Source organism: Pristiophorus japonicus, chromosome 9 (genome assembly GCF_044704955.1).
Source record: "Pristiophorus japonicus isolate sPriJap1 chromosome 9, sPriJap1.hap1, whole genome shotgun sequence".
NCBI lineage: Eukaryota > Metazoa > Chordata > Chondrichthyes > Pristiophoridae > Pristiophorus > Pristiophorus japonicus.
The window spans coordinates 223289807-223316252 of NC_091985.1; the positions used below are offsets into that span (position 1 = coordinate 223289807).

Genomic DNA, 26446 nt, shown 5'->3' on the forward strand with positions numbered 1-26446 from the left:
GGACTGGAGGACCGAGCGGGCGGTGGGTCCTCCAACCAATCAGAGTGTGCGAGGGGCGGGGCTGAGCCCGGGTCTCCCTCACTGAGCATGCGCGGGCGGTGAAGACGGAGCTCAGTCGGACAGATGCTTCCGGAAGGCGGTAGGAGATTGTGGGCGCTGCGGGGAGATATGGACCCGGGGGTGGGCTGGGAATCTTCATAAACACCCGGTGTAGGCCTCAGGCGTAGAATCAGAGCCCGCAGCCCCCCTGTTTGTCCCGCAGTGACAGGCCCGGGTCAGCGGCGTCACTGGCCGCCATCTTCCACAGGCGGAGTTACGGCGCATGCGCGGCCCTTGGCCAGGAAGAATGAGTGGGCGGGGCTTCAGGGTTCCAGTCACGTCACAGACAGAGCCTCGGAGCGAGGGAGACTTGGTCCACTCAGTGTGTTCTCACGTGACTGAACAGTCCAATCTGGGAATTACAGTCTCTGTCACAGGTGGGACAGACAGACAGTGGGTGGGGAGTCTGGTTTGCCGCATACTGGTTCCGCTTGATTTCTGCATGCTCTCGGTGACGAGACTCGAGGTGCTCAGCGTCCTCCTAGATGCATAGAAAATAGGGTGCAGGAGTAGGCCATTTGACCCTTCGAGCCTGCATCACCATTCAATGTGATCATTCACCTCAGTACCCTTTTCCTGCTTTCACTCCATACCCCTTGATCCCTTTAGCAGTCGGGGCCACATCTAACTCCCTCTTGAATATATCCACCGAACTGGCATCAACAACTCTCTGCAGTAGAGAATTCCACAGGTTAACAACTCTCTGAGTGAAGAAGTTTCTCCTCATCTCACCCCTTATCCTTAGACTGTGTCCCCTGGTTCTGGACTTCCCCAACATCGGGAACATTCTTCCTGCATCTAACCTGTCCCGTCCCATCAGAATTTTACCTGTTTCTATGAGATCCCCTCTCATCCTTCTACACTCCAGTGAATACAGGCCCAGTCGATCCAGTCTCTCCTCATATGTCAGTCCTGTCATCCCGGGAATCAGTCTGATGAACATTCGCTGCACTCCCTGAATAGCAAGAACGTCCTTCCTCAGATTAGGAGACCAAAACTGGACACAATATTCCAGTTGAGGCCTCACCAAGGCCCTGTACAACTGCAGGAGGACCTCCTTGTTCCTATACACAAATTCTGTAGCTATAAAGGCCACCATGCCATTTGCCTTCTTCACCGCCTGCTGTACTTGCATGCCAAATTTCAATGACTGATGTACCATGTCACCCAGGTCTCGTACCTCCCCCTTTCCTAATCTACCGCCATTCAGGTAATATTCTGCCTTTGTGTTTTTGCCAGCAAAGTGGATAACCTCACATTTATCCACATTATACTGTATCTGCCATGCATTTGCCCACTCACCTAACCTGTCCAAGTCACTCTGCAGCTTCTTAGCATCCTCCCCACAGCTCACACCGCCACTCACTTAGGGTGGTCTTTGGCCAGGGACTCCCAGGTGTCGGTGGGGATGTTGCACTTTATCAGGGAGACTTTGAGGGTGTCCTTGAAACATTTCATCTGCCCACCTGGGGCTCGCTTGCTGTGTCGGAGTTCCGAGTAGAGCGCTTGCTTTGGAAGTGTTGTGTCAGGCATGCGAACAATGTGGTCTGCCCAAAGGAGCTGGTCGAGTGTGGTCATTGCTTCAATGCTGGGGATGTTGGCTTGATGGAGAAGACTGACATTGGTACGTCGGAAGGAAGCCAGCATCGCGAGACCTGAGCGGGCGCGGGAGCACAAAGGGCAGCGGCAGCTTGGAGCAGCGGCCAGCTGCAGCAGGGGCAGAAAGTAATAAAAGAAGTAAAAAGAAATCGAAGTGTGACATCACAGCCAAGCGCGTAAGTGATTGGTGATTGGCTGGTGGATTGGTGGGTAATTTATCTCTTTCTTTTCTTAAAAGTAGGTAACCTTTGGCATTGTTGCCAAATTAAGTTAATTTAAGGATTAAGGCATGGCAGGAGAGCCCAGACCCATGTCATGCTCCTCCTGTGCTATTTGGGAAATCAGGGACACTGGAAGTGTTCCCTGACTATGTGTGCGGGATGTGTATCCAGCTGAAGCTCCTATCAGACCGCATTGTGGCACTGGAGCTGCGAATGGATTCACTCTGGAGCATCTGCGATGCTGAGGATATCGTGAATAGCACGTTTAGTGAGTTGGTCACATCACAGGTAAAGATTACAAAGGCAGATAGGAAATGGGTGACCATCAGGCAGAGCAGCAGTAGGAAGGTAGTACAGGGGTTCCCTGTGGTCATCTCCCTCCAAAACAGTACCACTTTGGATACTGATGGGGGAGATGGCTCATCACGGGAAGGCAGCAGCAGCCAAGTTCATGGCACCATGGGTGGCTCTGCTGCACAGGAGGGCAGGAAAAAGAGTGGGAGAGCTATAGTGGTAGGGGATACTATTGTAAGTGGAATAGATGGTCGTTTCTGCGGCCGCAATTGAGACTCCAGGATGGTATGTTGCCTCCCTGGTGCAAGAGTCAAGGATGTCTCGGAGCGACTGCAGGGCATGCTGGAGGGGGAGGATGAACAGCCAATTGTCGTGATGCATATAGGTACCAATGATATGGGTAAAAAAAACGGGATGAGGTCCTACAAGCTGAATTTAGGGAGCTAGGAGTTAAAACAAAAAGTAGGACCTCAACGGTAATAATCTCAGGATTGCTACCAGTACCACGTGCTAGTCAGAGTAGAAATAGCAGGATAGTTAAGATGAATATGTGGCTTGAGGAATGGTGTAAGAGGGAGGGATTCAAATTCCTATGACAGCGACACTGAAACCGGTTCTGAGGGAGCTGGGACCAATACAAACCAGACAGTCTGCATCTGGGCAGGACTGGAACCGATGTTTGCTAGTGCTGTTGGGGAGGGCTTAAACTAATATGGCAGGAGGATGGGAATCTATGCAGGGAAACAGAGGGAAGTAAAATGGGGGCAGAAGCAAAAGGTCGAAGGGAGATAAGGAAAAGTGGAGGGCAGAGAAATCAAAGGCAAAAATCAAAAAGGGTCACAGTACAACATAATTCTAAAAAGGACAAAGTGTGTAAAAAAAAAAACAAGTCTGAAGGCTCTGTGTCTCAATGCGAGGAGCATTTGTAATAAGGTAGATGAATTAATTGCACAGATAGCTGTTAACGGATATGATGTAATTGGGATTACGGAGACATGGCTCCAGGGTGACCAAGGCTGGGAACTCAACAACCAGGGATATTCAATATTCAGGAAGGATGGACAGAAAGGAAAAGGAGGTAGAAACATAGAAAATAGGTACAGGAGTAGGCCAATATGCCCTTCTAGCCTGCACCGCCATTCAATGAGTTCATGGCTGAACATGCAACTTCAGTACCCCATTTCTGCTTTCTCACCATACCCCTTGATCCCCTTAGTAGTAAGGACTACATCGAACTCTTTTTTGAATATATTTAGTGAATTGGCCTCAACAACTTTCTGTGGTAGAGAATTCCACAGGTTCACCACTCTCTGGGTGAAGAAGTTCCTCCTCATCTCGATCCTAAATGGTTTACCCCTTCTCCTTAGACTGTGACCCCTGGTTCTGGACTTCCCCAACATTGGGAACATTTTTCCTGCATCTAACCTGTCTAAACCCATCAGAATTTTAAACGTTTCTATGAGGTCCCCTATCATTCTTCTGAACTCCAGTGAATACAAGTCCAGTTGATCCAGTCTTTATTGATAGGTCAGTCCCGCCATCCTGGGAATCAGTCTGGTGAACCTTCGCTGCACTCCCTCAATAGCAAGAATGTCCTTCCTCAGGTTAGGAGACCAAAACTGTATACAATACTCCAGGTGTGGCCTCACCAATGCCCTGTACTCAAATCCCCTCGCTATGAAGGCCAACATGCCATTTGCTTTCTTAACCGCCTGCTGTACCTGCATGCCAACCTTCAATGACTGATGTACCATGACACCCAGATCTTGTTGCACCTCCCCTTTTCCTAATCTGTCACCATTCAGATAATAGTCTGTCTCTCTGTTTTTACCACCAAAGTGGATAACCTCACATTTATCCACATTATACTTCATCTGCCATGCATTTGCCCACTCACCTAACCTATCCAAGTCGCTCTGCAGCCTCATAGCATCCTCCTCGCAGCTCACACTGCCACCTAACTTAGTGTCATCCGCAAATTTGGAGCTCCTACATTTAATCGCCTCGTCTAAATCATTAATGTACAGTGTAAACAGCTGGGGTCCCAGCACAGAACCATGCGGTACCCCACTAGTCACCGCCTGCCATTCTGAAAAGTACCCATTTACTACTACTCTTTGCTTCCTGTCTGACAACCAGTTCTCAATCCATGTCAGCACACTACCCCCAATCCCATGTGCTTTAACTTTGCACATTAATCTTTTGTGTGGGACCTTGTCGAAAGCCTTCTGAAAGTCCAAATATACCACATCAACTGGTTCTCCCTTGTCCTCAAAAAATTCTAGAAGATTTGTCAAGCATGATTTCCCTTTCACAAATCCATGTTGACTTGGACCTATCATGTCACCTCTTTCCAAATGCGCTGCTATGACATCCTTAATAATTGATTCCATCATCTTACCCACTACCGATGTCAGACTTACCGGTCTATAATTCCCTGTTTCCTCTCTCCCTTTTTTAAAAAGTAGGGATACATTGGCTACCCTCCACTCAATAGGAACTGATCCAGAGTCAATGGAATGTTGGAAAATGACTGTCAATGCATCCGCTATTTCCAAGGCCACCTCCTTAAGTACTCTGGGATGCAGTCCATCAGGCCCTGGGGATTTATCGGCCTTCAATCTCATTAATTTCCCCAACACAATTTCCCGACTAAGAAGGATTTCCCTCAGTTCCTCCTCCTTACTAGACCCTCTGACCCCTCTTGTATCCGGAAGGTTGTTAGTGTCCTCCTTAGTGAATACCGAACCAAAGTACTTGTTCAATTGGTCCGCCATTTCTTTGTTCCCCGTTATGACTTCCCCTGATTCTGACTGCAGGGGACCTTTTTCTCTTTACTAACCTTTTTCTCTTTACATATCAATAGAAACTTTTGCAATCCGTCTTAATGTTCCCTGCAAGCTTCTTCTCGTACTCCATTTTCCCTGCCCTAATCAAACCCTTTATCCTCCTCTGCTAAATTTCTCCCAGTCTCCAGGTTCACTGCTATTTCTGGCCAATTTGTATGCCACTTCCTTGGCTTTAATACTATCCCTGATTTCCCTTGATTGCCACGGTTGATCCACCTTCCCTTTTTTATTTTTATGACAGACAGGAATGTACAATTGTTGTAGTTCATCCATGAGGTCTCTAAATGTCTGCCATTGCCCATCCACAGTCAACCCCTTAAGTATCATTCGCCAATCAATCCTTGCTAATTCACACCTCATACTTTCAAAGTTACCCTTCTTTAAGTTCTGGACCATGGTCTCTGAATTAACTGTTTCAATCTCCATCCTAATGCAGAATTCCACCATATTATGGTCACTCTTCCCCAAGGAGCCTCGCACAATGAGATTGCTAATTAATCATCTCTCATTACACAACACCCAGTCTAAGATGGCCTCCCCTCTAGTTGGTTCCTCGACGTATTGGTCTAGAAAACCATCCCTTATGCACTCCAGGAAATCCTCCTCCACCGTATTGCTTCCAGTTTGGTTAGCCCAATCTATGTGCATATTAAAGTCACCCATTATAACTGCTGCACCCTTATTGCATGCACCCCTAATTTCCTGTTTGATGCCCTCCCCAACATTACTACTACTGTTTGGAGGTCTGTACACAACTCCCACTAACGTTTTTTTCCCTTTGGTGTTCTGCAGTTCTACCCATATAGATTCCACATCATCCAAGCTAATGTCCATTCTAACTATTGCATTAATCTCTTCTTTAACCAGCAATGCTACCCCACCTCCTTTTCCTTTTATTCTACCCTTCCTGAATGTTGAATACCCCTGGATGTTGAGTTCCCAGCCCTGATCATCCTGGAGCCAAGTCTCCGTAATCCCAATCACATCATATTTGTTAACATCTATTTGCACAGTTAATTCATCCACCTTATTACGGATACTCCTTGCATTAAGACACAAAGCCTTCAGGCTTGTTTTTTTAACACCCTTTTTCCTTTTAGAATTTTGCTGTACAGTGGCCCTTTTTGTTTTTTGTCTTGGGTTTCTCTGCCCTCCACTTTTCCTCTTCTCCTTTCTGTCTTTTGCTTTTGTCTCCTTTTTGTTTCCCTCTGTCTCCCTGCATTGATTCCCATCCCCCTGCCATATTAGTTTAACTCCTCCCCAACAGCACTAGCAAACACTCCCCCTAGGACATTGGTTCCGGTCCTGCCCAGGCGCAGACCGTCCGGTTTGTACTGGTCCCACCTCCCCCAGAACCGGTTCCAATGCCCCAGGAATTTGAATCCCTCCCTGCTGCACCACTGCTCAAGCCATGTATTCATCTGCGCTATCCTGCGATTCCTACTCTGACTAGCACGTGGCACTGGTAGCAATCCCGAGATTACTACTTTTGAGGTCCTACTTTTTAATTTAGCTCCTAGCTCCTTAAATTCGTTTCGTAGGACCTCATCCCTTTTTTTTTACCTATGTCGTTGGTACCAATGTGCACCATGACAACTGGCTGTTCTCCCTCCTTTTTTACAATGTCCTGCACCCGCTCAGAGACATCCTTGACCCTCGCACCAGGGAGGCAACATACCATCCTGGAGTCTCGGTTGCGGCCGCAGAAACGTCTATCTATTCCCCTTACAATTGAATCCCCTATCACTATCGCTCTCCCACTCTTCTTCCTCCCCTCCTGTTCAACAGAGCCAGCCACGGTGCCATGAATTTGGCTGCTGCTGCCCTCCCCTGATGAGTCATCCCCCTCAACAGTACTCAAAGCAGTGTATCTGTTTTGCAGGGAGTTGACCACAGGGGACCCCTGCACTACCTTCCTTGCACTGTTCTTCCTGCTGGTCTTCCATTCCCTATCTGGCTGTGGACCCTTCACCTGCGGTAAGGCCAACTCGCTACACGTGCTACTCACGTCATTCTTAGCATCGTGGATGCTCCAGAGTGAATCCACCCTCGGCTCCAACTCCGCAATGCGGTCCGTCAGGAGCTGGAGGCGGACACACTTCCCACACACGTCGTCGTCAGGAACACTGGAGTCGTCCCTGAGTTCCCACATGTTACAGGAGGAGCATAACACACGACCAAGCTGTCCTGTCATGATTTAACCCTTAGATAGGCAACAACAATGCTAAAGTTTACTTACTGTTATAGAAGAGAAGAAAGAAAAACTACTCACCAATCACCAGCCAATCATTTACCCCCTTGGCTGTGACATCACCTTTCTGTTTCTTTCTACTTCTTTTTTGCCTTCTCCCTGTAGCTGCACAAGTACGCCTCTCGCTGCCGCTGGGCCTCTTATAGGCCTCCGACCCCGGACTCGCGCCTCACCAACTGCCACCGCCTCTCGCTGGCGCTGGGCCTCTTATAGACCTCCGACCCCGGACTCGCGCCTCACCAACTGCCACCGCCTCTCGCTGCCGCTGGGCCTCTTATAGACCTCCGACCCCGGACTCGCACCTCACCAACTGCCGCCGAATCTCATGGGGTAGAGTTGCTGGTTAAAGAGTAGATTAATGCAATAGAGTAAGGAAGGACATTAGCTTGGATGATTTGGAATCTATAATGGGTAGAGCTGTGGAACACCAAAGGGCAGAAAACGCTAGTGGGAGTTGTGTATGGACCACCAAACGTAATAGTGAGGTTGGGGATGGCATCAAACAGGAAATTAGGGATGTGTGCAATAAAGGTACAGCAGTTATCATGGGTGACTTTAATCTACATATAGATTGGGCTAACCAAACTGGTAGCAATATGGTGGAGGAGGATTCCCTGGAGTGTATAAGGGATGGTTTTCTAGACCAATATATCAAGAGCCAACTAGAGAGCTGGCCATCCTGGACTGGGTGATGTGTAATGTGTAAAGAGACGGTCTGTGTATGGAGATGTAAAACAAGGAAACGGTGTCTGTGTGTGATAGAGACACAGCCATGTGGTCACAGTCAGAACAATGCACAGATATCCTGGTTATGGTTTGAGCAGGGTCAGATCATGAATGTAGTAAACATAAATATCACCAGTGTAGCCGCAGCTTGTTAGAACAGACCTGGGGAGCAGAGAGCTCTGAATTCACTGTATTATCCCCGTTCTCCGGATCAGGTAACTATACTGTCTGTATTTTGCAGTGCTGTTAATAACATCAGTAAAAGACAATCTATTATGAGCTTGATTATCTTGTGTCTGAAACCACAAGATTAAATATTTAGAGACAATAAGATGAACAAGTAAACACATCATGGCCCAATACTCCAGCTTTTTATTCACAGGAGAAAATTGTTTATCTAACTCCTCGAGTGGACAGAATAAAGAAAGATCCAAACTCTAAAAGCCCCTCGATGCATTTGTAAATATCTTTCAAATTCTGACAGATATCAATTGTCAGTATACGATCCATTCATGTCAATGGAAGACGAGAGAGGAGTTGGGGTGAGGGGGTTGGAGAGTAGGAGTGAATGAGGAGTTGGGGTGAGGGGTGGTTGGAGAGTAGGGGTGAATGAGGAGTTGGGGTGAAGGGTTCACTGCTCATGAATAGACTGTTGAACTATAATGAGGTTTGTTTTCTCTTTACAATGTTTTGAGTTGTGTGTTTAACTGAAGTCAGACACAGAGCTGCAGTTACTCACGGGCACTGGGCTGTTTCTAGTGAATGAATGTGGAAAGTGTTAGTGGGGAATAGATTTGTGTGGGATCATTCTGTGCTGAACACATTGCTGGGCTGCGAGTTTTTTATTCGAGCATGGGATGTGGGTGTCACTGGCAAGGCCAGCATTTATTGCCCATCACTAATTGCCCTTGAGAAGATGGTGGTAAGCCACCTTCATGAACCGCTGCAGTCCGTGTGGTGAAGGTACTCCCACAGTGCTGTTAGGGAGGGAGTTCCAGGAATTTGACCCAGCGACAATCAAGGAATGGCAATATACTTCCAAATCAGGATGGTGTATGACTTGGAGGGGAACGTGGAGGTGGTGGTGTTCCCACGTGCTTGCTGCCCTTGTCCTTCTAGGTGGTAGAGTTCGCGGGTTTGGGCGGTGCTGCTGAAGAAGCCTTGGCGAGTTGCTGCAGTGTATCTTGTAGATGGTACACACTGCAGCCACGTTGCGCCGGTGGTGGAGGGAGTGGATGTTTAAAGTGGTGGATGGGGTGTCAATCAAGCGGGCTGCTTTGTCCTGGATGGTGTTGAGCTTCATTCATCCAGGCAAGTGGAGAGAATTCCATCACACTCCTGACTTATGCCTTGTAGATGATGGAGAGGCTTTGGGGAGTCAGGAGGTGAGACACTCACTGCAGAATACCCAGCCTCTGACCTGCTCTTGTTGTCACAGTATTTATGTGGCTGATCCAGTTAAGTTTCTGGTCAATGGTGACCCCCAGGATGTTAATGGTAGAGGATTCGGCGAGGGTAATGCCATTGAATGTTAAGGGGCGGTGGTTAGACTCTCGCTTGTTGGAGATAGTCATTGCCTGGCACTTGTGTGGCACAAATTTTATTTGCCACATATCAGCCCAAGCCTGAATGTTGTCCAGGTCTTGCTGTAAGCAGGCATGGACTGCTCCATTATCTGAGGAGTTGCGAATGGAACTGAACACTCTGCAGTCATCAGCAAACATCCCCACTTCTGACCTTATGATGGAAGGAAGGTCATTGATGAAACAACTGATGATGGTTGGGCCTAGGACACTGCCCTGAGGAACTCCTGCAGCGATGTCCTGGGGCTGTGATGATTGACCTCCAACCACCACAACCATCTTCCTTCGTACTAGGTATGACTCCAGCCAGTGGAAAATGTTTCCCCTGATTCCCATTGACTTCAGTTTTACTAGGGCTCCTTGATGCCACACTCGGTCAAATGCCTTGATGTCGAGGGCAGTCACTCTCACCTCACCTTTGGAATTCAGCTCTTTTGTCCATGTTTGGACCAAGGCTGTAATGAGGTCTGGAACTGAGTGGTCTTGGCAGAACCCAAACTGGGTATCAGTGAGCAGGTTGTTGCTGAGTAAGTGCTGCTTGATAAAACTGTTGACACCTTCCATCACTTTGCTGATGATTGAGAGTAGACTGATGGGGCGGTAATTGGCTGGATTGGATTTGTCCTTTTTGTGGACCAGACATACCTGAGCAGTTTTCTATATGTTGGGTAAATGCCAGTGTTGTAGCTGTACTGGAACAGCTTGGCTAGAGTTGCAGCTCGTTCTGGAGCACGTCCTCAACACAACAGCCGGGATGTTGTCGGGGCCCATAACCTTTGCTGTATCAGTGCATTCAGCCGTTTCTTGATATCGTGGTGAATCGAATTGGCTGAAGACTGGCTTCTGTGATGGTGGGGACCTCAGGAGGAAGCCGATATGGATCACTTGACACTTCTGGCTGAAGATGGTTGTAAACACTTCAGCCTTTTTTCTTTTGCACTTATTTGCTAGGCTCCGCCATCATTGAGGATGGGGATATTCATGGAGCCTCCTCCTCCCGTTAACTGTTTAATGGACCACCACCATTCACGACTGGATGTGGCAGGACTAGAGCTTTTATCTGATCCGATGGTTGTGGGATTGCTTAGCCTTGTCTATAGTATGCTGCTTCTGCTTTTTAGCATGCATGTAGTCCTGTGTTGCAGCTTCCCCAGGTTGGCACCTTATTTTCAGGTGTGCCTGGTACTGTTCCTGGCATGCTCTTCTACACTCTTCATTGAACCAGGGTTGGTCCCCAGGCTTGATAGTAATGGTAGAGTGAGGGATATGCTGGGCCTTGAGGTTACAGATTGTGATGGAATACAATTCTGCTGCTGCTGATGGCCCACAGCGCCTCATGGATGCCCAGTTTTGAACTGCTAGATATGTTTTGCATCTATCCCATTTAGCACGGTGGTAGTGCCACACAACACAATGGAGGGTGTCCTCCGTATCTAGACGGGACTTCATCTCCACAATGACTCTGCAGTGGTCGCTGCTACCAGTGCTGTCATGGACAGATGCATCTGCAACAAGTAGATTGGTAAGGACAACATCAAGTAGGTTTTTCCTCTCGAGTTGGTTCTCACCATCTGCTGCAGGCCCAGTCGAGCAGTTATGTCCTTCAGGACTCGGTCAGCAGTGGTGCTACCGAGCCACTCGATGATGGACATTGAAGTCCCCCACCCAGAGTACATTCTGTGTCCTTGCTGCTCTCAGTGCCTCTTCCACATGGTGTTCAACATGGAGGAGTACTGATTCATCAGCTGAGGGAGGGCGGTAGGTGGTAATCAGCAGGATATTTCCTTATCCATGCTTGACCTGAAGCCATGAGACTTCATGGGGTCCGGAGTTTTACCTATTACTGATGTCAAACTGATGGACCTATAGCTACCCGGGTCTGCATTGTCTCCTTTTTTAAAAATGGGGACTACATTAGTCTCCTTCCAATCTGTAGGAACCATTCCAGAGTGCAGTGAGCAATTAAAAATAAAGGCAATTACCGATAATTAATCCCTGCCCGTCAGCTTGGTCCACTTGAACCCAGATCGCTTCAGCTATGCCTAATGAGGCAATATCAAGTCTCTCTAACTGTTCGATTCTCACTGATTGAAATAGCAACCCCAGCTCCCCTTTGACCTACACTATCCTTTCTCAAACCATTGTAGACCTTTAGGTGAATGTCTGCCATCATTGTCATCTAGTCATGTCTCAGAAATACACAATACGTCTAAATTCTCCAACACAGCACAGGATTACAATTCTAACAATTTGCTTCCAACACTCCTTGCATTTACATAAAGGCAATTTAAAAGTCTCCCATCTATTTCTTAGTTATTAATTCTTGTTTGCTTCCTAACTGGTTTAACTTCATGCTTTGCTTCTATGTAATTATCACGTGCAATAAGGCTAACTTTGAACTTATCTACACTATCCCCTTGCTGAACTCTGGGATAATTCAGCACCCTCTGCCAACCTTTTAGCTCCCAAGAAGTTAAGATGGAGGTTGTCTCTCCTAAACAACTTACCTTGTCCAGCGAAAACCTCCCAATTATTGATGAAGTGAAGCTGCTTCTTTTTGCAGAGGTCCTGAAGCCAGATGTTGAATCCCAAGGTTTTGGCTATTTCTCTCCATCGATCGGGACATGACTGGTAACGTAGAAACATAGAAAATAAGTGCAGGAGTAGGCCATTCGGCCCTTCGAGCCTGCACCACCATTCAATAAGATCATGGCTGATCATTCACCTCAGTACCCCTTTCCCCCCTCAGCCCGGAGACTACTAACCTTGCATCCCTTTGCTGAAGGACATTTATGAGGCTTTTGTAGGAATCCTGTATCACAAATGGACTTCTATCCATGATACCATTAGTTCCAATATGTAAACCTACTAAATATCTTGACATTCCCCTTTCATTAGTTCTTCCACACAATGCTGGAGATCAGTTACCTTGGTCTCTGGAAAACAGAAGACTGCTCTTGACAGAGCCTTACCTCTACATAGGCTGCTGCCTGTGTGCCTGATGGTGGAGTCCCCAATGAGGATTGCCCATTGCCTCTTGCTCTTGCTCTGGCTGTTCAAACAACGTCCTCTTGGACTTTTCAGCCTTCCTCTTACCTTTTCCAAGATGCTGATATAAGGATTGAGGTTTGGTATCACTGGTGCTGACCTCACTGCCTGTCGTGTTCTCCAAATCACAAAGCGGGGCATACCGGTTTGAAGTAATAAGAGAATCCAAAGAAACTGTCCCTTTAAATGGACACAGAGACTCTCTCCCTTTAAACAGGCACAGAGACTATGTGAAACTAAGAAAGAAGCATTATTGGCCAACTAAAAGTAAACCAGATGCTGGGGCCTGTAAGTAGCGCTCCACCAGCCGACATCCGACTGAAGCCCGACTGCTATCATCATCAGTGCCAGGCACAGGACCAGGGGGCGAGGGACAATTTTTGTTCCGGGGCACTGTGCATGGTGATGACGTCAGCCTCACTGAGCACAGCAGAGCGGGGTGCAACGTCTTACCGTCGCTGCAAAACTCCCGGCAAATTTAGCGGAAAGCGCTGTTCTCACTGCGCCCAGTCGCAAACTCATTTGCATCCCATTTCACCAGCTGGGAATGTTAATGGGAGATATAAAGTAGCAAAATTTCACCCCCTCTCCCTTTAAACAGGCACAGATTCACTGCAAATTTAAACAAACGCAGATACACTTCCCCTTTAAACATGTACAGAGCCACTGCCCATTTAAACAGGCACAGGGACACTGCACCTTTGTGAGTCTCAGAGACACTGCCCCTTTAAACCGTCCCAGGGACACCGCCTCTTTAAAAACAGGCAGTGACACCCTCAAAGCCTCATCAAGTGCATCATCATCATCATCATCATAGGCAGTCTCTCGAAATCGAGAAAGATTTGCTTCCACTCTAAAAGTGAGTTCTTAGATGACTGAACAGTCTAATATGGGTATTACAGTCTCTGTCACAGGTGGGACAGACAGTCGTTGAAGGAATGGGTGGGTGGGACTGGTTTGCCGCACGTTCTTTCCGCTGCCCGAGTTTGTTTTCTGCATGCTCTAGGCGACGAGACTCGAGGTGCTCAGCACCCTCCCGGATGCACTTCCTCCACTTAGGATGGTCTTTGGCCAGAGACTCCCAGGTGTTGGTGGGGATGTTCCATTTTATCACGGAGGCTTTGAGGGTGTTACTGAAATGCTTCCTCTGCCCACCTGAGGCTCGCTTTCCATGTAGGAGTTCTGAGTAGAGCGCTTGCTTTGGGAGTCTTGTGTCAGGCATGTGAACGATGTGGCCCACGCAGCAGAGCTGGTCGAGTGTGGTCAGTGCTTCGATGCTGGGGATGTTGGCCTGATCGAGGACGCTAACGTTGGTGTGTCTGTCCTTCCAGGGAATTTGTAGGATCTTGCGGAGACATCGTTGGTGGTAATTCTCCAGCGGTTTGAGATGTCTACTGAATACGGTCCACTTCTCAGCCATACAGGAGGGCAGGTATCACTATGGCCCTGTAGATCATGATCTTGATGACAGATTTGAGGGCATGATCTTCGAACACTCTTTTCCTCAGGCGCTCGAAGGCTGCGCTGGCGCACTGAAGGCGGTGTTGAATCACATTGTCGGTGTCTGCCCTTGCTTCTAATAGGCTCCCGAGGTATGGAAAGTAAGTGGTCCATGTTGACTGGGGGGGCGGGGGGGGGCAGTGCTGTGTGGTGGGGTCACGTTGGTGGAGGACCTTTGTCTTACGGATGTTTCGTGTCAGGCCTATGCTTTCGTAGGCCTCAGTGAAGATGTTGACTATGACTTGGAGTTCAGTCTCTGAATGTGTGCCGACACAGAACAAGTGCAACATCCCCCACCGACACTTGGGAATCCCTGGCCCAAGACCGCCCTAAGTGGAGGAAAAGCATCCGGGAAGACGCTGAGCACCTCGAGTCTCTACGCCGGGAGCAAGCTGAAGCCAAGAGTCGACAGTGAGACCCGTTCCTTTAACCACCATCTGTTCCCACCTGTGACAGGGACTGTAAGTCCCGCATTGGATTCTTCAGTCACCTGAGAATGTGGAAGCAAGTCATCCTCGACTCTGAGGGACTGCCTCAGAAGAGAAGCCCCAGCCCCTTTAAACAGGCACAGTGACCCTGCCCCTTTAAACAGGTTCTGCTCACACAATCAGAGAATGGAAGAAGCCCATTTAGCCCGTCGAGCCCGTGCCGGCTCCCAGCTCGTCCCACACTCTCACCCTTTCCCCCGATCTTTGCAAATGTTTTTCTTTCAGATACTTATCCAATTCCCTTTTGGAAGTTGTGATTGAGTCTGCCTCCACCACCCTTTCAGGCCGTGCATTCCAGATCCTAACCACTCTCTGCGTACAAAAGTTTTTTCTTGCATCGCCTTTGGTTCATTTGCCACTAAGGGTGGGGGGTGGCGGTGTTTGGGGTGTGTTGTGGTCTCTATGAGGGGGTCAGGTTCCCTTCTGACCAACTTGAGCAGTTTTGAATCGCTCCCTCTCTCTTGGGTTCTGTACTCTGGATTTATTTGGGGGTGTGACAAAAGTGCAGGGGACACTGGTTTGATGCAAAGAATTTTGGTTTTATTACAGTCCAGGTAATACAGGCTTATTACTCTAGTAAGAAAATACACAGCCAAACTTAACAATTACTCTAACAAAGAACAATACAAGGAAAGGTACAAGGTCAAACTTATAATCACTCTAATAAAGTACCTTACACTACACATTCAAAGGGGGCTGCAGTAAAATTATACCTCCCACCTCCCAATACCTAATTCTAGCTAGGTTAGACTCCAGGGCAGGGACTTATGCTTACCAATCCTTTTGATAGTTAATGGTAGATGGTGATGTTCTTCCTTCCTTCAGGACTTCAAGCCTTCGAGGCTGGAGAAGTTAGTTTTACAACTGTCACGTTGGTTTTGCTCCTTGTCTTGATGAGGTAGTAGCAAACACCCCTCTCCCCACCAACCTCTGTTGAAAACAGTGGCCAGTTATACGATTTCAGTGTTCTAATCTTGCCACCAAATCTCTTCACAATCCTTTGTATAATTTTGGCGGGCTTGGTTCTTCTTTGTAATATTTTGTCGGGCTTGTTAAAGTTGATATGTCTTGGGTGGGTTGATCTTCGAAAAACTGTTTCCTGATGGAAATATTAGTTTGGTAATTGCAATGTCCTTTTGTGCTTCGTCTTTCGCATACAGGCTGGATTGGGCCTCTTTGTGATGTTTCTGCTGAAAATGGTTTGTCCAGACCCATGTTGATGGGGAGCTATCTCTGGGTGATACTGTGATGGTAATGTCTCTTGTGGAGGAAGATTTCCAAATGCTCATTCATCCAGATAGGTTAACCCAGTCCTCACACCCAGACAGTCCCAATAATCAAGTGGGCTTCTTTAGTTCCCTAGGTCTGCCCACAGGCTTGAATTTGTCTTGTAAAAGTTCATAATTCTATTAAAGTTCGTAGTTTCTTCCATAAGCACTTTAGAATTCCAAACTTTTTGGCAGATAGTCCCAACTTAAATTTCCTTTCGAATGAGCCCAAACACAGGGAGGGAGGGGTTCTGGTGAATTTTGCTCTCTGCTGTCTCCTCAGTTTCTCTTTCTACCCTGTCCAGACCCCTCATGATTTTGAATACCTCAATCTAATCACCTCTTAACCTTTTCTGCTCCAAGGAGAACAACTCCAGTTTCTTTAGTCTACCCATGTAACTGAAATCCCTCATCTCGTGAATCATTCTTGTAAATCTTTTCCGCACCCTCTAAGGCCTTAACATCCTAATGTGCGATGCCCAGAATTGGACACAGTACTCCAGTTGAGGCTGAACCAGTGTTTTATAAAGGTTCATCATAACCTCCTTGCTTTTGTACTCTATGATGCTCAGGATCCCGTAAGCTTTATTAACTGATTTCTCAACCACTCCTGTCACCTTCAGAGATTTGTGCACATATACCCGCAGATCTCACTGTTCATGCACCCCCTTTTGGATTGTACTCTTTAGTTTATTTTGCCTCTCCTCGTTCATTTAATCATGCTTCTCCAATTTTATTTCTCAGATTCACGGCCTCATTTTATTTCTTCCTCTGAGCACTTAACTCAATCTGGCAGCATGATGTTGGCGAGTGGTGATTAATTGCCCTGGGAACCAACAGGAAGAGAGCTCAGAGGCCGGAGGGCCCAGGGAGCAGAATGTTCTGCAACCAATCGCGGTGCTTGAGGGTTGGATCCTGAGTCAGCCAGTCAGGTGAGTCAGTGTGAACCCCTGTTAAACTATTTATCTTTTAAAAGTTAGATCGCAATTTCTTTTCTCAACAAAACAGTTTAACATTTGTCAGTATTTTGGGTCCCTCGAGTTCCTATTATGAGTTTCAGGTACTTCAGTGCCAAGTGGACTAGGTGTTTAAAGGTCATTCAATTCCCTCTTTCCACTTTGCTGTTAGTTAAATGTACAGTGATTGATTTCTTCTCATTATGCATTTGTAGTAGTTAAGGTAACATCCTTCCTGTTGGCAGTGAGTCACATTCTGTGCTGGGCGAGATGGCTGGTGCCACCAGCCTTTAAAATTGTCATCCTCTTGTTCAAATCTCTCCAGGGTCTCGCCCCTCCCTATCTCTGCAACCTCCTCCTGCCCACCAACCTGCTTAATAGGCTGGGTTTGTTTTCTTTGAAACAGAGGAGTATATGGGGAGAACTTAATGAGGTCTATAAAATTATGAGGGGCCTAGATAGAGCGGATAGGAAGGACCTGTTTCCCTCAGCACAGGGGTCAACAACGAGGGTGTATAGGGTTAAAGTAATTGGGGGGGAGGTTTAGAAGCGATTTGAGGGGAAATTTCTTCACCCAGAAGGTGGTGGGGGTCTGGAACTCACTGCCTGAAAGGGTGGTAGAAGCAAAAACCCTCACCACAGTGCGTCCGTGAGGCTGAGAACTTTGTTGATAGCATGTTTCTGGGGGTGTTCACCCTGCAGCTTAAGTGAGTGCAGGTATAGGAGGGAATGGGTGACCGCCAGACAGACAAGGAGGACCAGGCAGGTGGGGCAGGAGTCCCCTGACTCACTAACGGTTTTCAGTTCCGGATACTGGTGAGCCCGATGTTTGCACTGGGGAGTACAACCAATGCCAAGTCCACAGTACCACGGGTTGCTCAGCTGCAGGCAGATTTTAGGGAGCTACGAAAGCGATTAAAAGCACGACCTCAAAGGTCATAATCTCTTGATTACTCCTGGTGCCACGTACTAGTGAGTACAGAAATAGGAAGATAGAACAGATGAATGCACAGCTGGAGAGATAGTGCAGGAGGGAAGTCTTTAGATTCCTGAGACTTTGGGACCATTTCTGGAGGAGATGGGACCTGTACGTGCCGGGCGGGTTGCCCCTCAACAGGACCGGGACTGATATCCTCACCGGGGATTTTGCTAATGTTTGGAAGGCAGAAGAAACAAAGGCTAGAAAATAGACAACAAGGGAGTTTGGCAGTGCTAAATGCCAGTGCCAGTATGTTTCAGTGAGATCGCCCCTCATTCTTCTAAACTCTAAAGTGTATAGGCCCATTCTACACACTCTCTAATCATAAGACAGCCCTCTTCAGAAACACTTCAATGCCAGTGCAAGGAGTCTAGGGAATGATGGCAGATGAGATGAGGGCACTGATGGACATGTGTGAGTATGATATTGTAGCTATTAGTGAGACATGGCTAAAAGAACTACAGGAATGACAGCTCAATATTCCTGGTTACAGCGTTGCCAGTGACACCCACATCCCATGAATGAATAATAACGATGAATTTGAAATATTAGATGAAATAAACAGGTCTAGTTGCACCTCCCCTTTTCCTAATCTGTCACCATTCAGATAATAGTCTGTCTCTCTGTTTTTACCACCAAAGTGGATAACCTCACATTTATCCACAAAGGGCCTCGCACAACGAGATTGCTAATTAATCCTCTCTCATTACACAACACCCAGCCTAAGGTGGCCTCCCCACCCCCCCCCCCCCAGTTGGTTCCTCGACATATTGGTCTAGAAAACCATCCCTTACGCACTCCAGCAAATCCTCCTCCATCGTATTGCTTCCAGTTTGGTTAGCCCAATCGATATGCATGTTAAAGTCACCCATGATAACTGCTGCACCTTTATTGCACGCATCCCTAATTTCCTGTTTGATGCCCTCCCCAACATCACTACTACTGTTTGGAGGTCTGTACACAACTCCCACTAATGTTTTTTGCCCTTTGGTGTTCTGCAGCTCTACCCATATAGATTCCACATCATCCAAGCTAATGTCCTTCCTAACTATTGCATTAATCTCTTCTTTAACCAGCAATGCTACCCCACCTCCTTTTCCTTTTATTCTATCCTTCCTGAAGCAAGGCTTTTGATAAGGTCCTATTGGCAGACTGGTCACAAAAGTTAAAGCTCATGGGATCCAGAACATAGTGACAAGTTGCATACAAATTGGCTAAGGCAGGAAGCAAAGTGTAATGGTCGATGGGTGTTTTTGTGACTGGGAGGATGTTTCCAGTGGGGTTTTACAGGGCTCTACTTTAGTCCCTTTCTTTTTGTGGTATATAATCAATGATTTGGACTTGAATGTAGGGGTTTTGATTAAGAAGCTTGCAGATGATATGAAAATTGGTCGTGTGGTTGATAATGAAGAAGAAAGCTGTAGACTGCAGGAAGATATCAATGGACTGGTCAGGTGGGCACAACAGTGGCAAATGGAATTCAATCTGCAGAAATGTGAGGTAATGCATTTGTGAAGGGCTAACTAGACAAGTGAATACACAATAAATGATAGGATACTGAGAAGTGTAGAGGAACAGAGGGACCTTGGAGTGCATGTCCATAGATCCCTGAAGGAACTAGGACGGGTAGATAAGGTGGTTATTAGCCGAGGCATAGAATATAAAAGCAGGGAGGTTATGCTTGAACTATATAAAATTCCAGTTACGCCACAGTTAGAGTACTGCGTGCAGTTAGAGTCACCACATTACAGGAAAGATGTGCAGTAAAGAGGGTACAGAGGAGATTTACGAGGATGCTGCCTCAACTGGAGAATTTTAACTGAGGAAAGATTGGATAGGCTGGGGTTGTTGTCTTTGGAATAGAGGAAGCTGAGGGGAGCCCTATTTGAGGTCTATAGAATTAAGAAGGGCCTAGATAGAGTGGATATGAAGGACCTATTTCCCTTAGCAGAGTGGTCAATAACCAGGGGGCATAGATTTAAAGTAATTAGTAGAAGGTTCAGATGGGATTTGAGGAGACAATTTTTCACGCAGTGGGTGGTGGGGGTCTGGAACTCACGCCTGAAAGGGAGGCAGAAACACTCATCACATACTCAACGTACTTTGATGCGCACATAAAGTGCCGTAACCTATAAGGTTACGGACCAAGAACTGGAAAGTGTGATTAGGCGGACATGGCTTCCTTCTGTGCTGTAAATTTCTGTAATTCTATGATCCTGTACTTGCAGTGGTGACTTTTGTAAATTATGAGGACAGGTTGCACAGACTAGGCTTGTATTCCTTTGAATTTCGAAGATTAATGGTTGACCTAATTAAGATGTTTAAGATGATTAAAGGAAAAACTATTTCCTCTGGTGAGGGCGTCCACCGCAAGATGGTTCAGGGGTGATGTCAGGAAGCACTCCCTCACACAAATGCTGAGAGGCTGTTTCTCGTGGCTCGAGAGTCTAGAACTCGGGGTCAGAGGGGCCAATATTCCTCATTGCCTTTAATTCTTCCTGCATCTAACCTGTCCAATCCCGTCAGAATTTTATATGTTTCTATGAGATCCCCTCTCATCCTTATAAACTCCAGTGAATACAGTCGATCCAGTCTCTCCTCATATGTCAGTCCTTCCATCCCGGAAATCAGTCTGGTGAACCTTCGCTGCACTCCCTCAAGAGCAAGAATGTCCTTCCTCAGATTAGGTGACCAAAACTGAACACAATATTCCAGGTGAGACCTCACCAAGGCCCTGTACAACTGCAGTAAGACCTCCCTGCTCCTATACTCAAATGCCCTAGCAATGAAGGCCAACATACCTTTGCCGCCTTCACCACCTACTGTACCTGCATGCCAACTTTCAATGACTGACGTACCATAACACCCAGGTCTCGTTGCACCTCCCCTTTTCCGAATCTGCCACCATTCAGATAATATTCTGCCTTCGTGTTATTGCCACCAAAGTGGATAACCTCACATTTATCCACATTATACTGCATCTGCCATGCATTTGCCCACTCACCTAGCCTGTCCAAGTCACCCTGCAGCCCCTTAGCGTCCTCCTCACAGCTCACACCGCCACCCAGCTTAATGTCATCTGCAAACTTGGAGATATTACACTCAATTCCCTTGTCCAAATCATTAATGTACATTGTAAATAGCTGGGGTCCCATCACTGAGCCCTTCGGAACCCCACTAGTCACTGCCTGCCATTCTGAAAAGCACCCGTTTATCCCGACTCTCTGCTTCCTGTCTGCCAACCAGTTCTCTATCACGTCAGTACATTACCCCCCAATACAATGTGCTTTAATTTTGCACACCAATCTCTTGTGTGGGACCTTGTCAAAAGCCTTTTGAAAGTTCAAATACACCACATCCACTTGTTTACTCTACCAGTTACATCCTCAAAGAAATCTAGATTTGTCAAGCAGGATTTCCCTTTCATAAATCCATGCTGACTTGGACCGATCCCGTCACTGCTTTCCAAATGTGCTGCTATTTCATCTTCAATAATTGATTCCAACATTTTCCCCACTACTGATGTCAGGCTAACTGGTCTATAATTACCGGTTTTCTCTCTCCCTCGTTTCTTAAAAAGCGGTGTTACATTAGCTACCTTCCAGTCCATAGGAACTGATCCAGAGTCGATAGACTGTTGGAAAATGATCATCAATGCATCCACTATTTCTAGGGCTACTTCCTTAAGTACTCTGGGGTGCAGACCATCAGGCCCTGGGGACATATCGGCCTTCAATCCCATCAATTTCCCGCCTAATAAGAATTTCCTTCAGTTCCTCCTTCTCACTAGACCCTTGGTCCCCTAGTATTTCCAGAAGGTTATTTGTGTCTTCCTTCGTAAAGACAGAACCAAAGTATTTGTTTAACTGGTCCGCCATTTCTTTGTTCCCCATTATAAATTCACCTGAATCTGACTGCAAGGGACCTACATTTGTTTTCACTAATCTTTTTCTCTTCACATATCTGTAGAAGGTTTTGCAGTCACTTTTTATGTTCCCAGCAAGCTTCTCTCATACTCTATTTTCCCCCTTCTAATTAAACCCTTTGTCCTCCTCTGCTGTATTATAAAATTCTCCCAGTTCTCAGGTTTGCTGCTTTTTCTGGCCAATTTATATGCCTCTTCCTTGGATTTAACACAATCCTTAATTTCCTTTGTTAGCCACGGTTGAGCCACCTTCCCTGTTTTATTTTTACCCCATTCAGGGATGTACAATTGTTGAAGTTCATCCATGTGGTCTTTAAATATTTGCCATTGCCTGTCCACCGTCAACCCTTTTTAAGTATCACTCGCCAGTCTATTCTAGCCAATTCGAGTCTCATACCATCGAAGTTACCTTTCCTTAAGTTCAGGACCCTAGTCTCTGAATTAACTGTGTCACTCTCCATCTTCATAAAGAATTCTACCATATTATGGTCACTCTTCCCCAAGGGGCCTCGCACAACAAGATTGCTAATTAGTCCTTTCTCATTACACATCACCCAGTCTAGGATGGCGAGCCCTCTAGTTGGTTCCTCAACATATTGGCCGAGAAAACCATCCCTAATACACTCCAGAAAATCCTTCTCCACCGCATTGCTACCAGTTTGGTTAGCCCAATCAATATGTAGGTTAAAGTCGCCCATGATGATTGCTGTACCTTTATTGCACACATCCCTAATTTCTTGTTTGATGCTGTCCCCAACCTCACTACTACTGTTTGGTGGTCTGTACACAACTCCCACTAGCGTCTTCTGCCCTTTGGTATTCCGTAGCTCCACCCATACCGATTCCATATCATCCAAGTTAATGTCCTTCCTTACTATTGCATTAATTTCCTCTTTAATCAGCAATGCCACCCCACCTCCTTTTCCTTTCTGTCTCTCCTTCCTGAATGTTGAATACCTCTGGATGTTGAGTTCCCAGCATTGGTCACCCTGGAGCCATGTCTCCGTGATCCCAAAATCTCTGCTCCTCCGCTTCTTTTAAAGTTTTACTATTTAATGTTCATTTCCTCCCTTTTTCTTCCTGCCAAAATGTATCTCATCAGATTTCTCTGCACTAAATTTCATCTGACATCTACCTGCCCCATTTACAAACCTGTGCATTCAGACTGAACTCACTTACAGTCATCTTCACAGTTCCCCACGCTCCCCATTTTTGGCGTCATCTGGAGATCTGATCTTTTGCCCCATATACCCAAGTCCAGATCATTTCTCTCTATTGAGGAGCAATGGTCCCCACATTGACCCTGGGGGACACCACTGTTTACATCTCTCCAGTCTGAAGAACATCCATTAACCACTACTCTCTGTTTTCTGCTCTTTACCTAGCTTCCTCTCCACGTGGCCCTACTCCCTCTAATACTGTGAGCCTTAATTTGATCAACAAGCCTCCTGTACGGCATCTTATCAAACATTGTTTGACAATCCATCTACACAACATCCACTGCATTTCCTTTCTCACTGCACTGTGTTATTTCCTGAAATAATCCCTGCTGTGTGTCCTGAATGAACCCATTTCACTACCAAATGTTGCAATGTTTGCTCCACCCCAGAGTTCCATCTGTCTAAAGCCACAAGAAAAGGTCCAATTTTTGCTGGAGTTTGACAGAAACCTGCTTTAAAAATGGGGCAGAGTTTCAGCAATCAGGGACGATCCAGCCTCAGTCCCGCCCACTGGATGTCACAAGCCCCGCCCCCTCACACTCCCATTGTTTGGAGGACCAGCCGCCCGCTCGGTCCTCCAGCCCCTCCCCCGCTCTTCCTATTGGTCTGGAGCTCCCGTCAATTACCCGGGCTAAATTAATGCTCAGTCTGGGGGTCTGGAGCTAATGTTGTGGAGTATTAAAAATATAACACTCACACAAAAGGGTTTTTGTAGAGAAAAGAGTTGTTTATTAAAAGCTGATTAATCAAGGGAGATCCGGCCTCATCAGTACCGTTACTGAGTGCTCTCAACGCCGATCTCACAGGACAAGCTGTGTAATTACATTTTTATACAGTTGATACAGTCAGCATGGTGGAACTAAATGGGGAAGTGTTCCATTGGTTAATACAGGTTACAACAATTTCATTGGGTGCAACAGTTACATTAATTTTATTGATTACAGTAATTTCTAATGATTCCATTGGTACATTCAGTTCTGACGACTGTTGCTAGGGAATAGCTGCCTACAGGTTATGTGTTACATTTCTAGGAACGTCTTCCCAGGCTAATTCTCAGACTAATGTCCTTGGCAGACATATGGCTACCCTCTGCTTAAAAGAGGCATTGTCCCTGTTATCTCCTGTGGCTGGAACATCGTGGCGGCCTCTCATTATTTCTGTGAGCTGTTTACATAAATCTTGTGGGTGTTCTTATCTCCTAAGAGAATTTCTCTGACCTTAGTGTTTCTGCCTAATTCAGCTATTCTACCATGAATGCATTTTAAACCTTACTCTCAGTCTTACTTTATTTTAATTACACCGAATTACTTTATCCCTAATTAAGGTTTTTTGCTCTTACAATCCCCCATTTGATCAGGTGGTAACCCCTAATACCCACCACGAACAACAATTTTCCTTTCCCTGCCTTTTCCTGTCTTGATTCGTGTGTCTCTCGCCTCGGTTTCGTTGATCAGGCGATAGGATTGGGACACTCACGACTCATATCAGGTATTCATGCCGTCTTTGTGTTTGATTACACCTTTTTGGATCTAACAAAGGCTTTCTGCGTTCTTGGTTACGGGCCTTGGCCAACGTCTTTGCTCTGCGTCTCTTGTATCTGCCTGCACATTCTCCCCGGAGTATCAGCACCACTATCAGCTGCACTCGGACTAACACATGGGATATAATTCTAATCCCTATCTTGTAACTTTGCTCGGGTATGCCTCTCCTGTTTTTGCATTTGTTACATAACATCACCAACCAACTCAAGGTTATTACTATCTACTGCCACTAGGGCATGTGAAAAGATCCTTATCCATGGATGTATAATCTCAAGTATCAAGGTGGGTTTTTCAGGTTATCCTTTATTTCACTGTCCAGTTCTTTGCCTTTATCCTTTAACTCATAATATCTTATAATGTAATTTCTTAACGGTCCTTTGAGCTCAGTTAAATCTTCAAGTAACGGGAATTGGTGGTGCTTGCTCTTCCATGTAATCATCAATATCTTGCTTAATCTCATCGCTTATATTGCCTTCCTGGCGTTTATATAGGTCATGTGTGCTCTTCCCACTACCACCGACACTCTGGGAGTAAAGCAAAAGTTAGGCATTGTAATGTTACAAGTCAAGCCTCCATCATCGTAAGTTCCCAGGCTAGTTACCACACAATATTCTCCTCACCCTTGATAGGCTTAATGTGTGGGTTCGGTTCGGGCAGGGCTTATTCCAATGACACATCCTTCTGTAGTATTGTCAAACCCACAGCTATCCTTGCTCCAGTCTTCCACTGGGTGAGTACATATAGTTAAGCTTCCTTCTCTCCGGCATCCGCATAAAGATATTCCCCTTATATTTCCATTCTTTTTGATCTCATACTGGTCCATCGCAGATGTACTCTTCCCCTCGTATTATGTTTGTTTCGCCTCCCATCCTCCTGTAACCGCATACACCCTAGTCATTCCTTTCAGGGTGCAGGCGTCTAATGGCCCAGTGTGCTGTACCATTTCTTTCAACTGGGTGCTATTTATCCAATCTGGAATCGCCGCCCAGTTTGTATCTGATCCATATTGTGTCTCACCTGACCGATCATCCGTCTCCCATTGGCATGATGTGTCTCTTTGCCTGCCCTCGGCATCGTCCTCTCATTCCTGCTTATTTAGCTCGTTAATTGTTTGTGCATGGCATTCCAATACGGATATACCCTCCAGCAGTATTTTGGATGTTTTAGATCCTAACTCTGAAGATTCTATCCCTATCCCGGCCTGTTTCCTCATCGTACCTCCATCGTTCTCCTCAAACTATCTGCTCCTGCTTGGATCACCTGTATAGCTAGTGCATCTACTAGCGAGGTCCCTGTACTTACTCCCTAAAGATGATCTCTGTCTTCCTCCTTTGTGTCTCAGCTGCTTATGATACTCCCTTGCTCCTGATGTGTCACTAGCTTTTCTCAGGATTGTGTCGCAATCGTGTGCACAGCACTTTAGTCTTGGGGCTAAACTTTTCTGGCAGGTATAGGTCTGTTAAATTTATGCTCACAGGTAACATTTCATGCTGCACATTGTCAAATAACAACATTCCCTCCGATCTCGTCACCAACCCGCCGGGCGGGCCTTCAGTAAGGGGATGTCAAGTAATTGGTGGTAGTGTTGTTGGTCCTGGGGTCGTGACTATTAATCATCACTGCTGGACCTGAATACTTTCTCTCTTCCTGACATATGACCCATTAACGAGGACGGCCCTAAGATCATGTCCCTCTCTGGGTCCAGACAATGTACTATTGCTTCTGTTCCAGGTTTAACTATCACGTGCTTTCCCAAGGTTAATTCGTTGGTTTACAATATTCAGGTAACATTTTGTTACCCACTTATCTTGTGGCTTCAAGATAAACGCTCCTGCCACTCAGATGCCGCCCCCTAGGGGCTGCTTTATGTAGTTGTTGTACCCTCTGGTGTGAGTATAT

The 26446-nt window shown here is 46.5% G+C and overlaps 1 protein-coding gene and 1 pseudogene across 7 annotated transcripts in view; one reads left to right on the forward strand and one right to left on the reverse strand.

Moving 5' to 3' along the window:
- Positions 1-26446, reverse strand: part of LOC139274163 (zinc finger protein 585A-like) — a 140605-nt pseudogene that overhangs the window by 113657 nt on the left and 502 nt on the right.
- LOC139273765 (gastrula zinc finger protein XlCGF57.1-like) overlaps positions 1-26446 on the forward strand; it is a 68222-nt gene that overhangs the window by 31800 nt on the left and 9976 nt on the right. For 3 of the 7 annotated variants that reach the window (XR_011595342.1, XR_011595343.1, XM_070890829.1), the window contains exons 1-2: positions 84-139; positions 16671-16858. The gene's annotated coding sequence lies outside the window, so the exon portion shown is untranslated. Of the gene's footprint in view, positions 1-83; positions 140-178; positions 1875-13888; positions 14263-16670; positions 16859-26446 lie in introns of those variants that run through there. The other 4 variants (XM_070890833.1, XM_070890831.1, XM_070890830.1 and 1 more) reach the window with 3 other exon arrangements.